At 35.7% G+C, this 14,004-nt stretch overlaps 1 protein-coding gene across 1 annotated transcript in view; it reads right to left on the bottom strand.

Annotated features, from left to right (window-relative positions):
- Nucleotides 1–14,004, bottom strand: part of Dscam3 (Down syndrome cell adhesion molecule 3) — a 317,456-nt gene that overhangs the window by 74,152 nt on the left and 229,300 nt on the right. The window lies entirely within an intron of this gene.

Genomic DNA, 14,004 nt, shown 5'->3' with positions numbered 1-14,004 from the left:
GGACTGCTGAGCCATCTCGTAGAGAGATATGCGTCAGCCTTTGGCCGTTCTACAGTTGCCGAGCACACTATTCAAGGATTTTATTGCAGGTTGGCTGTATGGATTGGAACATTATTTCTCGGCCAATTATCCACCTCTTTTATTGCTAATATTTCAGCCTGAAAAACATTACAGTGATTTTTTTGAGTATACACCAAATCCCGCTTGTCTACACTATTTGGAGCCAGTATAGAAATCTGCAGAACTTTTATTTCTTGGCAGTTCAATGTTGGTGAGTTTTAAATTTTTTCTTCCATGACTGCAGTTTTACTAAGTCTCTCAACTTCGTAAGATGATCTGCTCTTCTCAGATACTCCTGACTCAGATGTTAGCTTGTTCGTTGCGAAATCTTTCGATTGATCGATTTCGTATGCCTTAATTTGGATGTAATGGAAGCCATAACAAGCAAAAGGCAAAGTCTGAATAGATTTAGTTCATCAGCAGAATGATTGGTGGTAAGAATGCATGTGCTCTAGGTCTAGCCGCTATGTCATTCTCAACTAACTGTAGAGCGACTCCTTCCCAAACTTCACCAATTTGCATCAACGCAACTTTAAAACTTCTGACTCAGATTAGAGCTTGTCCATTTTGGAATCCTTAGGCGTATCGCTTTTGAATACCTTCATTTGGATTTAGTGGAAACCTTAACACACACCCTTGAGACTTGGTTGGATGTGGCGAAGACTGAATGTTCAATATAAACAACGCATGCCGTCTTGGTCCAGGCACCTCATCAAGAACGGTCAACTCCCAATCAGCAATTGGAAGATCTGCATTACATTCCTTTAGTTTGTTTAATATTGGCTCAACATCAGGAGGGTTGGCACGTATCCATGCATGTGCTCTACGTCAATTCGCTATGTCCTCTTCGCGGCTATGTACAGAGCGGCTCCTTCCCAAACTGCACCAATTAGCATTAACTCAGCTTTAGACAATCCATAGTTCTCTAGTTCGCAAATGCGATTAGATTAAATCGTCCGTGAAACTTTTCTAGCATCTGTGAGTATACGCCAGACAAAGCATTCTCAATTTTTCCCTCCCAAATATGCTTTGAAACCATATCGTCTATTGCTCCCCTGGCTAACGACAATAATCACAGGACCGTCTTTTGCAACTGAGGTACACGATATTTGGTCCTTTTTAGAAACGGGCAATTCATCCGGTGATCTTTGCCTTTTTCCAGCATCAAGAATTCCTTGCGCCCATTTTAAGAAATTGTTTTCTTAGACGACAAAGCGATTGGGTCGACTAATTCTCACCAGCCGCGGGAGATTTCTTTCCTGCGGTACTATGGACGGAGGTCGAACACCAAGAACAAGATTAACACTGTATTTTCTCTCCGCCTCAGCTACAGTATCCTGTCCAAACTAGTCTGGAATGCTACCTGATCTAGAGTGTCTCTTTAGTAACGCTGAATTTCGCACCCTATCGTATTGCTAAGGACAGCGTTCTGTCAGGTCTGTATGTTACTTGTCTGAGGTGTCCCAACTACACAACATAGTTTATTCCTGACTGGCCAATTGCCTTGTAGATAGTCAACAAGATTTCTTGTCGTCAACTCAAATGTTGGGAACAAGCGACTTCTACCGCGGAGCTTATCACAAATTACAGTGGCGTGGGTTCCTGCTAATAGAGACGTGTTTTCGATGTCCTACAAAAATCTGGCATGATTGACTGCATCGAATGCCATCGTCAAAATCAAAATCTTCGAGGGTCGTCCTGTGGCACTGCTTGGGCTGAGTGAGCCTTCTATCTATGTATGCTATAATGGCATGTAAATCTATAGTTGTTCTGTGAACTTTACGGAATCCATGTTGATGGTTGGCAGCTGTTCAAATTTCCACAAGGTTGGAGAGCAGTAGTAACTCAAGTGTTTTGGCTATTGGCAAAATAAGGAAGATCGGTCTATACGACTCACCCATACTCGACTCTTTAGTAGTGGTATCACCCCAGCAATTTTCGTGACATCAGGTATAATGAGTGATTCCAAGGACAAGTTGTAATCACACAATAAAGCCTTAAATAATGGAGCTACACAGAGAATACAGATAGGTTGTGACAACCGAATTTATTGCCAACCTCCTTTTCGAAGTTGCAGCTACTATCAGTTGGCAGTTGTGCCAACCGACTGATTCGATCGACACAACTAATACGACATATGTGTTGGTTGGGTCTGCCGACGACATCGGTTATGGCTACCTTCATCATTCGGTTGTGTTGCCCAACTTTAATAATACTCATGACCGAATTTAAAATCAATTCCTTCCCACTTATATATTATATTTAATTTTATTTAAATATATGTATACTGGTACAAGTTATTCTAAGTATAAAATATTTCAGTATTAATTTTTGCTATTGAATAAAATAGAGACTTACATCAAAATCTAGATATTTTCAAAGAAGAATACCAACTAAAGGTGAGTACTATGTTCGCTTTTCGAGATGAAATTTTCGCGGTTACTTTATTGAAACAGTTCAATATAAAGCAGATAAATTAACTCAATTGATGTCCAGTGTCTTGTTCCTATAGATTTCGGCTTGACTTTACGGGAATATGTTTGTTTTCATTTATAATTTTGATGATTTCAGCAAAAGAATCGCGAAAATATAGTGATTTTCAACTCGAAAACCGAACATAGTACTCACCTTAATGTTGAAAACGTCTCATATCTTCAAAAATTAAACACATATGTATATAATTTTGCGAGGTTTCGATGTGGAAGCATTTGCGCATACTCGTAGAGTTATTGTAAAACGTTTGTTCCTTTTCTTTGGTGGTGCACGATGTTGTATTCCTTAGTTAAAGGGTGATACGGTCAAAATTTGGTCAATATAAACTTGACGTAATTCTTTCAATTTTGCATTTAAAAAACCTGAACACCCATTTTGAAGGTGTGTGTGTGTACAATGTTGCTCCTATTTTGATGTTAGAATTCACTCTTCAGTTGTCAAAATGCCGTCCATGCAAGAAGAGCAGCGTATCAAAATTTTGCTCGCGCATCGCGAAAATCCGAGCTACTCGCACGCAAAGCTGGCAAAATCGCTAAAAGTTGCCAAATCAACCGTTACAAATGTAATTAAAGTGTTTGGGGAACGTTTGTCGACAGCCAGGAAGTCTGGATCTGGGGGAAATCGAAAAGCGGAAGCCGCTGTGACGACAAAGAGAGTTGCCGGTAGTTTCAAGCGAAACCCTAACCTCTCTCTCCGAGATGCCGCAAATAAGCTGGGTGCATCGTCTACAACCGTGCATGAAGCCAAAAAACGAGCCGGACTATCGACTTACAAGAAGGTAGTGACTCCAAATCGCGATGATAAACAAAATACGACGGCCAAAGCGCGATGCCGGAGGCTGTACACGACGATGCTGACGAAGTTTGACTGCGTGGTAATGGACGACGAAACCTACGTCAAAGCCGACTACAAGCAGCTTCCAGGACAGGAGTTTTATACGGCAAAATGAAGGGGAAAGGTAGCAGATATTTTCAAGCACATAAAACTGTCAAAATTCGCAAAGAAATATCTGGTTTGGCAAGCCATCTGTACCTGTGGCTTGAAAAGCAGCATTTTCATAGCTTCCGGGACTGTCAACCAAGACATTTACGTGAAAGAGTGTTTGAATAAACGTCTGCTGCCTTTCCTGAAGAAACACGGTTGTTCCGTACTGTTTTGGCCGGATTTGGCATCTTGCCATTACGGTAAAAAGGCCATGGAGTGGTACGCCGCCAACAACGTGCAGGTGGTTCCCAAGGACAAGAACCCTCCCAACACGCCAGAGCTCCGCCCAATTGAGAAATACTGGGCTATTGTCAAGCGGAACCTAAAGAAGACCAAAAAAACTGCTAAGGACGAGCAGCAGTTCAAGCAAACTGGCTTTCTGCGGCGAAGAAGGTGGAGAAGGTGGCTGTACAAAACCTGATGGCAGGTGTCAAGCGTGAGGCCCGGCAATTCGGATTTGGAAAAGCGAAAGCCTAACTGAATATTTTTCCTGAATTTTATACTAATCGAACTTGAAAAAGAAATTTAATTTGGTTTTTTAAATAAACGATTTCACCGAGTTACACGCGTTTTCCCTTGACCAAATTTTGACCGTCTCACCCTTTATTATGTATGAGTTTTGGGCACATTCTCCGGAACTAGTAAAATAAAGAAATATTGAATGGCAATAATAAGGCAAATTATTTGCTCAAACTGTCTTACCATTTGTATTTGTTTTCAATACAATTTCCTTATATCCGAACAAATATATCCTGTTCTTCAAAATCAAAATAAAATTTTCAATTTAACTGGTGAATACTTTTGACATTTGATAGATTTTCAAATAATATTCAGGCTTCATAACCGAATGTTGAAAATTTCTTATAAATTCTATTTCCATCATCAATAGTCGGTGCTCATTACCGAATATTGCTTTTAAATAACTACTTCATGCCAGTTGTGATAATCATTGGGGAAATGATTTATTGTAGACCAATAGTGTTGGTTGACACAACCATATACTTTGACTCGGAACTATCTTTCCGTACAAAGTACTTTCATTCTTTCTAAGGAAAAGTATACTTATTGCAAATACCGAATCTTTAGGGACCCAATTGAAAATGTGTTATAAGAACGAAGATTTTGCAGTTATAATGGAATTTCAACCAAACTGTTTTCTGTGTGTAATATTGTGAAATTTGGCAGAGATTCGTTTCGTGTCCTCATGGAGTCCGAAGTTCGAAGATGAGTCAAATTGATCCAGTATTTTATATAGTCCGCTTGTACTCGTCGGCATGACCTCGTAGCATGACGGCGCTCAAAACGCTCAGGTGAGAGTTCCACCGCTTATGCTCGGAAAGTGGGCATCTACTAGGCAATTCGAGTTTTAAGGGTGTTTGTCTAACGCTACAGCCTTCCATAATAAAACTGTCATTCTAAACTTTTGCACAGATTTATTTCTTGTTATCAAGCAGTCCAAAGATTAGCCATATTGGTCCAGATCTCTAGTCTCTAGATTCAGTTCCCTTATTCAAGGATTATGAGATGTAGCACGACAGCGCTCATCACTCTGAACTACGAGTCCTGCCACTTCAACTGGGCAGGTGGGTCACTCCTGCGCAATTCGAGTTGTCAGGATATCTGTCTATTTGTTTGTAGTACCCACGCTACACCCTTCAATAATAGAGCTATCATTCTGAAATTTGATATAAATTTGTTTCTTGTCCTCAAGCAGTCCGATGTTCGATGACGAACTTTATTGATCCAGGATTTGATATAGGCCGCTTGTACTCGTCGACTAATTTATTAATCTTTAGACTATGTTCCCTGATTCTGAGATCAGCAGGGGTAGCATGATGGCGCTCAACACGCTCAAGTGAGAGTCCCGCCGCTTCTACTCGGAAAGTGGGCCTCACCTGGGCAATTCGTTTTAAGGATGTCTGTCTCACGCTACAGCCTTCAATAATAATGCCGCAACTCTAAACTTTTGCACAGATTCATTTTTTGTTATCAAGCAGTTCGAAGATGGGTCATATTGGTCCAGGCTGTGATATATCCCGCATGTGCTCGTCGGCTAGCTTACTAATCTCTAGATTGAGTTCCCTGATTCTAGGATCATGAGATATAGAACGACAGCGCTCATCACACTCAACTTCGAGTCCTGCCACTTCTTCTAGGAAGGTGGGCCTCAACTTAGTAATTCGTGCTGTAAGGATATGCCTGTAATACTCACGCTACAGATTTCAAAAATGGAGCTATCATTCGAACATGTGTCACAGATTTGATTCTTATAACACGGTCATCATGCTCAATTGCGAGTCCTGCCACTTCTGTTCGGAATGTGGGCCTCAGATGAGAAATTCGTGTTGTAAGGATGGCCGTCTGTCTGCCTGTAGTAATCAGGCTATAATCTTCAATAATGGTGCTACCATTATGAAATTTGGCATAAATATGGATCTTGTTCTCAAGCCATCCCAAGATTGGTTATATTGGCCCTGATTTTGAAATTGTTCCCATATAGCTCGATCTTCCAATTTGGTTTCTTGGGCATCTAGACCTCTAAACTTCTATTTGATTTGATTAATATTGGCAATCTATAATATATGTTGGTTCTTGAATATACGGCTTTTCATTTTATTGATTTTGTGGGAGCGTGAACTCCTACCACACATTTCGTTTGTGAGTAAACATTTGATCAAAGCTTCTGATCTAATTTGGCTTCCGTTCGGTATTCAGGGGACCCCAATTTATTTTTACAGTAAAACAGCAACTACTTGAGATTCAAAAAATCACTAGTTAACCTACCTTTACTACCATTATTGCCAGTGTGAATAATTTAATATAGACCACAAAAGCTACTGTAGAGTTAAGTTGGTAATGACAAATTGTTATTTTTGTCGGCCTTTTGCCGTGTTGAAATTATTCCAATTTATAACAAAACTAGGGTTTTCCCTGTTACAAAGATAAGCAAAGCGTTTTATTCATTTTGCAACAAATTTCCATTTTAATATTTTACAAATGGACTATCATCATGAATATACTGGTCTGGCCCCTACTTAAAGATAATAAAAAATAATCTATTTATCCCGAATAAGAAAACGACAGAGAATGGAAACATTAAGTGTCTCAAGTGAATGATGTTTCTTCAGAGGCAGTTTTTGCCCCTGAAGAAAATTTTAAAATATCCAATCCTTAGAATACCTGACACTTTTACTGCATGCTACCTTTGCCACCAGCCAACCGAGCAAAATGAAAGCCAAGAAGGCTGGTAATACTCAATACTGACTGACTCCTCATAATGTAGATGAGTTTGTCGCGCTGGAATTTCATGTGGTAATGTGATAAATTATTCATTTTATTTTTATGTCAGTTTTTGTCTGTCCGTCTGTCTGTATGTCTCTCTGCTTTGGCGATGTTGTAAAGTGTTCTGACACATTTGGCGCTGGCCTTTAAATATTTAAATTGAAACCATTTGGGATTGGCATTTTTGGGGGGAATATTTGATCACTTTAAATGGGTTTATAGCTTCTCCTAAATACTTTTATCTCTATTGGGATTTTGGCAAAGCTATTTTGGTATATCAGGGTTAATGGTGTCATTTCATTTGTATGGAGTTGATGAAAGCCCGTTTTTCATTTTATAAAAAAATCTTTGAAATTAACTTTTAAGAGTAGTGCTACGTGTTGGCACTGCTGAGTTGTTAGAAAATTCAGTCGTGAACTCAGGTATATTAATGTGAAGGTGATAAATAATAACTATCGAGAAAGTTAGAAATGATGGAAGGTTTAATAATTGCGAAGTTTTGATTAAGAGATTTGATTAGAGATATTAATATTGTAGTTAAGTTGGTATGGAGCAGTCAAGTTGCAGTAACCTAACCAAAGAGCCACGTAGCTCTCATTTCTAAGAGACCTAAAAATCTTAAGCTCTCTTTGGTTTACAGGAGCACATGATTATACTGACAACACTATATCAAAAATGCATTGGTACAATAATCCAAAAAAGTAGTACACACTAACATATTATTACACAAAAAAAAATATGTGTTGTCTCTAATCAAGAAATTAATTGATCCAATTAATTTTTAAATGAAATGTCTTCAATCACAGAAATGATAGTATCAATTAAAAAATAAATTGAAAGTCCATAAAAAAATTAATTGATCCAATTGAAAAATGAATTGATTCTATTAATTTTTGTGATTGATTTTTGTTTCAATTAAATAATTTGTTGAATCAATTAAATTTTTAATTGAATATTTTTTTGAAACTCAGTTAAGACTTTAATTAAATAGCCGAGACACAAACCAGGTAGTTGTGGCCAGCCCACTTAATAAGTTAATTTTAATTTCGGAAGATAAAATATTTAATAAAAATCAGCATCGTACACTGTACCTGCGCAATTTACACTTAAAAAAAAGTTTACTTGGATAAAAAGATTTTCACCTTCCCTTAAATGATTTTTTGATAATTTTATAACAATTTTTTTGTTAATTTTTGATAACAAAATTTTTGATAATTTTATAGAGATTAAAGATTATGACACTATTTTATAAAGTATACAAGGCGAGAAGTCCACAATATTTATCATCTCATTTTCGGTTTGGGTCATCTATCAGATCGCATTCCCTGATATGTCCCCGCTTTAATACCCTGATAATGCGGAAATCATTTGAGGTAATGGTATGTCATATCTGGTAGTTCTTCCAAAGGCACAACTATAAAAGCACTTCCCAATTATGTTCTTTATTTTAACTGCACAGGAAGTTTCTTTAGTTCAATTTTGTATACCCTCCACCATAGGACACATCGAAATATTGCTCTAAGTCCCCATAAAGTATATATATTCTGGGTCGTGGTGAAATTCTGAGTCGATCTAAGCATGTCCGTCCGTCCGTCCGAACGAAACAAGATATCGACTTGAAATTTGGCACAAGTAGTTGTTATTGATGTAGGTCGGATGGTATTGCAAATGGGCCATATCAGACCACTGTTACGTATAGCCCCCATATAAACCGACGCTCAGATTTGGCTTGCGGAGGAGGAGCAAAATTCATCCGATCCCGTTGATATTTGGTACATGGTGTTAGTATATGGTCTCTAACAACCATGCAAAAATTGGTCCCCATCGGTCCATAATTATATATAGCCCTCATATAAACCGATCCACAGATTTGGCTTGATGAGCCTCTAGTAAAAACAAATTTCATCCGATCCGGCTGAAATTTGGTACATGGTGTTAGTATATAGCCTTTTACAACTACGCAAAAATTGGTCCACATCGGCCCATAATTATATATAGACCCCATATAAACCGATCCCCAGATTTGACCTCCGGACCCCCTGGGAAGAGCAAAATTCACCAGATCCGGTTGAAATTCGGTACGTGATATTAGTATATGGCCGCTAACAACCATGCCATAATTGGTCCATATCGGTCTATAGTTACATATAGAGGATCCCCAAAAATAATCTACCAAAATTTTATTTCTATAGAAAATTTTGTCAAATTTTATTACTATATAAAATTTAGTCAAGATTTTATTTCTATAGAAAATGTTTTCAAAATTTTATTTCTATAGAAAATTTTGTCAAAATTTTATTACTACACAACATTTTGTCAAGATTTTATTTCTATAGAAAATTTTGTCAAAATTTTTTGCTATATAAAATTTTGTCAAAATTTTATTTCTATAGAAAATTTTGTCTAAATTTTATTTCTATGAAAAATTTTGTCAAACTGAATTATTTACGTATTTAATCTGCCTTTTGTTTGTTTAATATATACCCCGTATGGACAAACTTACAATTGAGAAGATGGTGTTAATAAGTGTTAATATACCTTGTCATCGGCAAAAATTTAGTCAAGATTTTATTTCTATATGAAATGTTTTTAAAATTTTATTTCTATAGAAAATTTTGTCAACATTTTATTACTTCACAACATTTTGTCAAGATTTTCTTTCTATAGAAAATTGTGTCAAAAATTTATTTCTATAGAAAATTTTGTCCAAATTTTTTGCTATAGAAAATTTTGTCAAAATTTTATTTCTATAGAAAATTTTGTCTATATTTTATTTCTATGAAAAATTTTGTCAAACTGAATTATTTACGTATTTAATCTGCCTTTTGTTTGTGTAATATATACCCCATATGGACACACTTACAATTGAGAAGATGGCGTTAAGAAGGTTTAAGATACCTTGCCATCGGCAAGTGTTTCCGCAACCCAAGTAATTCGATTGTGGATGACAGTCTTTAGTACAAGTTCGGCCTGGCCGAACTTACGGCCCTATATATACTTGTTATAATATGCTTTTTTCATATTTTTAATGGATAATTTTAACATTTTTGTTTCAAATAGGTTAAAAACAGAGTAATAACACTAGGCAACAAATAACAAACTTTTCTCTGTGAATTGTTTCTAGCATATTTTTTCTTATTGATTATGACCTACTAAACACGAAAATGATTTTTAAAAAATTTTCTGTCGATTGGTTTTCGAGATATAATTTTTTTTTTTAATTTTTGGAGGTACACCTACAATTTTGAGCATATCTTTCGTTTTCTTTGACCTTTTTGATCCGAATACTACTCAAATTAAAGAAAATTGAGCCGTCTACAACTCATTCTCAGAAAATTTTCAAATCGGGTAAGTAGTTTGGATGTTATCGGCTTAAAAAGTTAAAAAACGGCGTTTTTTAAGTAAAAATGTGGCAAAAAAACATATAAAAATTCATATAAAATATAAAAAAATTTCTAACGGCAATTTTTTGTTTTTTTACGTGTAGCTGGAATCTTTACAAAGAAATTAAGCCCTTACTTAACAAAATCTGACAACAAATAGCGAACTTTTTTACTTAAAAAACGCGGTTTTTTAACCTTTTTAAGCCGCTAACATCCAAACTACTTACCCGATTTGAAAATTTTCTGAGAATGAGTTGTAGACGGCTCAATTTTCTTTAATTTGAGTAGTATTCGGATCAAAAAGGTCAAAGAAAACGAAAGATATGCTCAAAATTGTAGGTGTACCCCCAAAAATTAAAAAAAATTATATCTCGAAAACCAATCGACAGAAAATTTTTTAAAAATTATTTTCGTGTTTAGTAGGTCATAATCAATAAGAAAAAATATGCTAGAAACAATTCACAAAATGGTTGTTGGCTAGTGTAATTAATAAAATGGTACAAATTATTCCAATTTTGTCGAAAAAACTTCTAATTCCATTCTAGAAAAGTTGCGAACATTTGAAAATTTCTGAGGTCAACCGTTTCAGACAAGCGTTAGAATCCATTAAAAATTATAAAAAATTATAAAAATTATTAATTTGACAAATTACCACAGAATTTTTTAATTTACATCCAAAACATTGAATTAGGATCACACCTAAAGTGATGTAAATTCATATAAACCGATCCCCAGATTTGACCTCCGGTGCCTTTTGGAGAAGCAAAATTCATCCGATCTGGTGGTAATATATGATATTTAACAACCATGCCAAAAGTGGTCCATATCAGTCCATAATCATATATAGCCGCCATATAAACCTATCCGGAGATTTGGTTTTGGAGCCACTTGGAGGAGCAAATTTCATCCGAGTAAGTTGGTACATTGTACTTGTATATGGCCGTCAATAACCATGCCTAACTAGGTCCATATCGGTCTATAGTTATATATAGCCCTCAGATAAATCGATGCCCAATCACACAATAATTGATCCATATCAAGTTAAGCACCATGTACCAAATTTCAGCCGGATCTGGAATTTCGGCCTATAGTTATATATAGAGGATGCCAAAAATAATCTACCAAAATTTTATTTTTATAGAAAATTTTGTCAAATTTTATTACTATATATAAAATTTAGTCAAGATTTTATTTCTATAGAAAATGTTTTCAAAATTTTATTACTACACAAGATTTTGTCAAGATTTTATTTATATAGAAAATTTTGTCAAAATTTTATTTCTATAGAAAATTTTGTCAACATTTTTTGCTATAGAAAATTTTGTCAAAATTGTATTTCTATAGAAAATTTTGTCAAAATTTTATTTCTATGGAAAATTTTGTCAAACTGAATTATTTACGTATTTAATCTGCCTTTTGCTTGTTTAATATATACCCCGTATGGACAAACTTACAATTGAGAAGATGGTGTTAAGAAATATTAACTCGGCAAGTGTTTCAGCAACCCTACTTGGATGAATGACAGTCTTTAGTACAAGTTTGCAATCCATGGTGGAGGGTACATAAGATTCGGCCTGGCCGAACTTACGGCCCTATATATACTTGTTATAACAGGCTTTTTTCATATTTTTAATGGGTAATTTTAAATTTTTTGTTTCAAATAGGTTAGAAACAGAGTAAGAATTAATAAAATGGTACAAATTATTCCAATTTTGTCGGAAAGAAACTTCTAATTCCATTCTAGAAAAGTTGCGAACATTTGAAAATTTCTGAGGTCAACCGTTTCAGACAAGCGTTAGAATCCATTAAAAATTATAAAAATTATTAATTTGACAAATTACCACAGAATTTTTTAATTTACATCCAAAACATTGAATTAGGATCACACCTAAAGTGATGTAAATTCATATAAACCGATCCCCAGATTTGACCTCCGGTGCCTTTTAGAGAAACAAAACTCATCCGATCTGGTGGTAGTATATGATATTTAACAACCATGCCAAAAGTGGTCCATATCAGTCCATAATCATATATAGCCCCCATATAAACCTATCCCGAGATTTGGTTTTGGAGCCACTTGGAGGAGCAAATTTCATCCGAGTCAGTTGAAATTTGGTACATTGTACTTGTATATGGCCGTCAACAACCATGCCTAACTAGGTCCATATCGGTCTATTGTTATATAAAGCCCTCAGATAAATCGATCCCCAATCACACAAAAATTGATCCATATCATGTTCATAATTGTATATAGCCCACATATAAGCGACCCCCATATTTCAATTCTGGCTCTCTACGTACCATGCAAAAGTCCACCTTTTTTGTCTAATATATACCACGTGTGGACTAACTCACAAGTTAGAAAACGCAATCCATGGTGGAGGGTAAATAAGATTCGACCTGGCCGAACTTACAGCCGTATATACTTGTTTATATTTTGCTCCCATAAGAAATTCACGAGAAAACTGCGTTATTGGCCCGCTACAGGAATTTTCGTTAGAGCTACATACCGGCACACACATGGCAAAACTGCCTTATTACTAGCATTGGAGAGGAATTTTCGCTTGAACTTCTAACGGTAATTTCATTTGCATGCCGATAACACAGTATGTCTTATGGGAGCAAATTAGAAACAATCGATAATAACTCCTCGCGGTAGCAAATATAGCAGTGCATTTCTTATGGGTAGTGGCGGTGTTGCCAGTATTCTTCTGACTCTTGTCCCCAAACTTGATTAAATAAGAGAGGTAATGTCAGTTCTACAAAATTAACATTTTTATTCTCTCACCGGAAGCAACCATAATTTAGTATATTTGAATTGGAATTTATCATAAAATGTTCAAAATATTGTTTAATCATTATACACTGATAACACACGCAAAAACTAATTCTTTCCTCAAAAAAAAAAAAAAAAAAACAATCTTTTCAGGCTTATTCCGTCTTCCCTCACATCGTTCTAACAGCTGTTGAAATAGAGGACTTCCATCCTATGACAAGTCCATGTTAAATTCATCGCTTCTGCGTCAATTTTGCACTACTCCCGGATCCAAAAAGAACATTTTCATTTATTTTTTGGCGACGTTTTTTTGCTGGGATGCTTATATCGTTTTAGAAATTTTCCCAGATCAAGAATATATATACTTTATATAGTCGGAAATCGATATTTCGATGTGTTACAAACGGAATGACAAACTTATTATACCCTCATCACCATTCTATGGTGGTGGGTAAAATAATCATTAATTTAACTGAGACATTGAACCTTAGGCTGATACTTATTTTGAAGATTTTGATCCTTATTATTTTTTTTTTTTTTGAAATTAAGAAAATATTGTTTACTTTGAAGTGTCTTTTGTGAAGAGATTTTTTAACTGACTTATTATTTTTATTTTTACCTGATTAGGAAATAGAAATTCGAAAATGGAATATGTATCCTAGTTTTAATTTTATAGAGCCTACATTTAAAGCTAAAGGGTAATACGGTCAAAATTTGGTCAATATAAACTTGACGTATTTCTTTCAATTTTACATTTAAAAAACCTGAACACCCCTCATTTTGAAGGTGTGTGTGTGTAGAATGTTGCTCCTGTTTTGATTTTGGAATTCACTCTTCAGTTGTCAAAATGCCGTCCAAGCAAGAAGAGCAGCGTATCAAAATTTTGCTCGCGCATCGCGAAAATCCGAGCTACTCGCACGCAAAGCTGGCAAAATCGCTAAAAGTTGCCAAATCAACCGTTACAAATGTAATTAAAGTGTTTGGGGAACGTTTGTCGACAGCCAGGAAGTCTGGATCGGGGGAAAT

Source organism: Haematobia irritans, chromosome 1 (assembly GCF_050003625.1).
Source record: "Haematobia irritans isolate KBUSLIRL chromosome 1, ASM5000362v1, whole genome shotgun sequence".
NCBI classification, from domain to species: domain Eukaryota; kingdom Metazoa; phylum Arthropoda; class Insecta; order Diptera; family Muscidae; genus Haematobia; species Haematobia irritans.
This window is presented reverse-complemented; position numbering and strand designations above follow the sequence as displayed.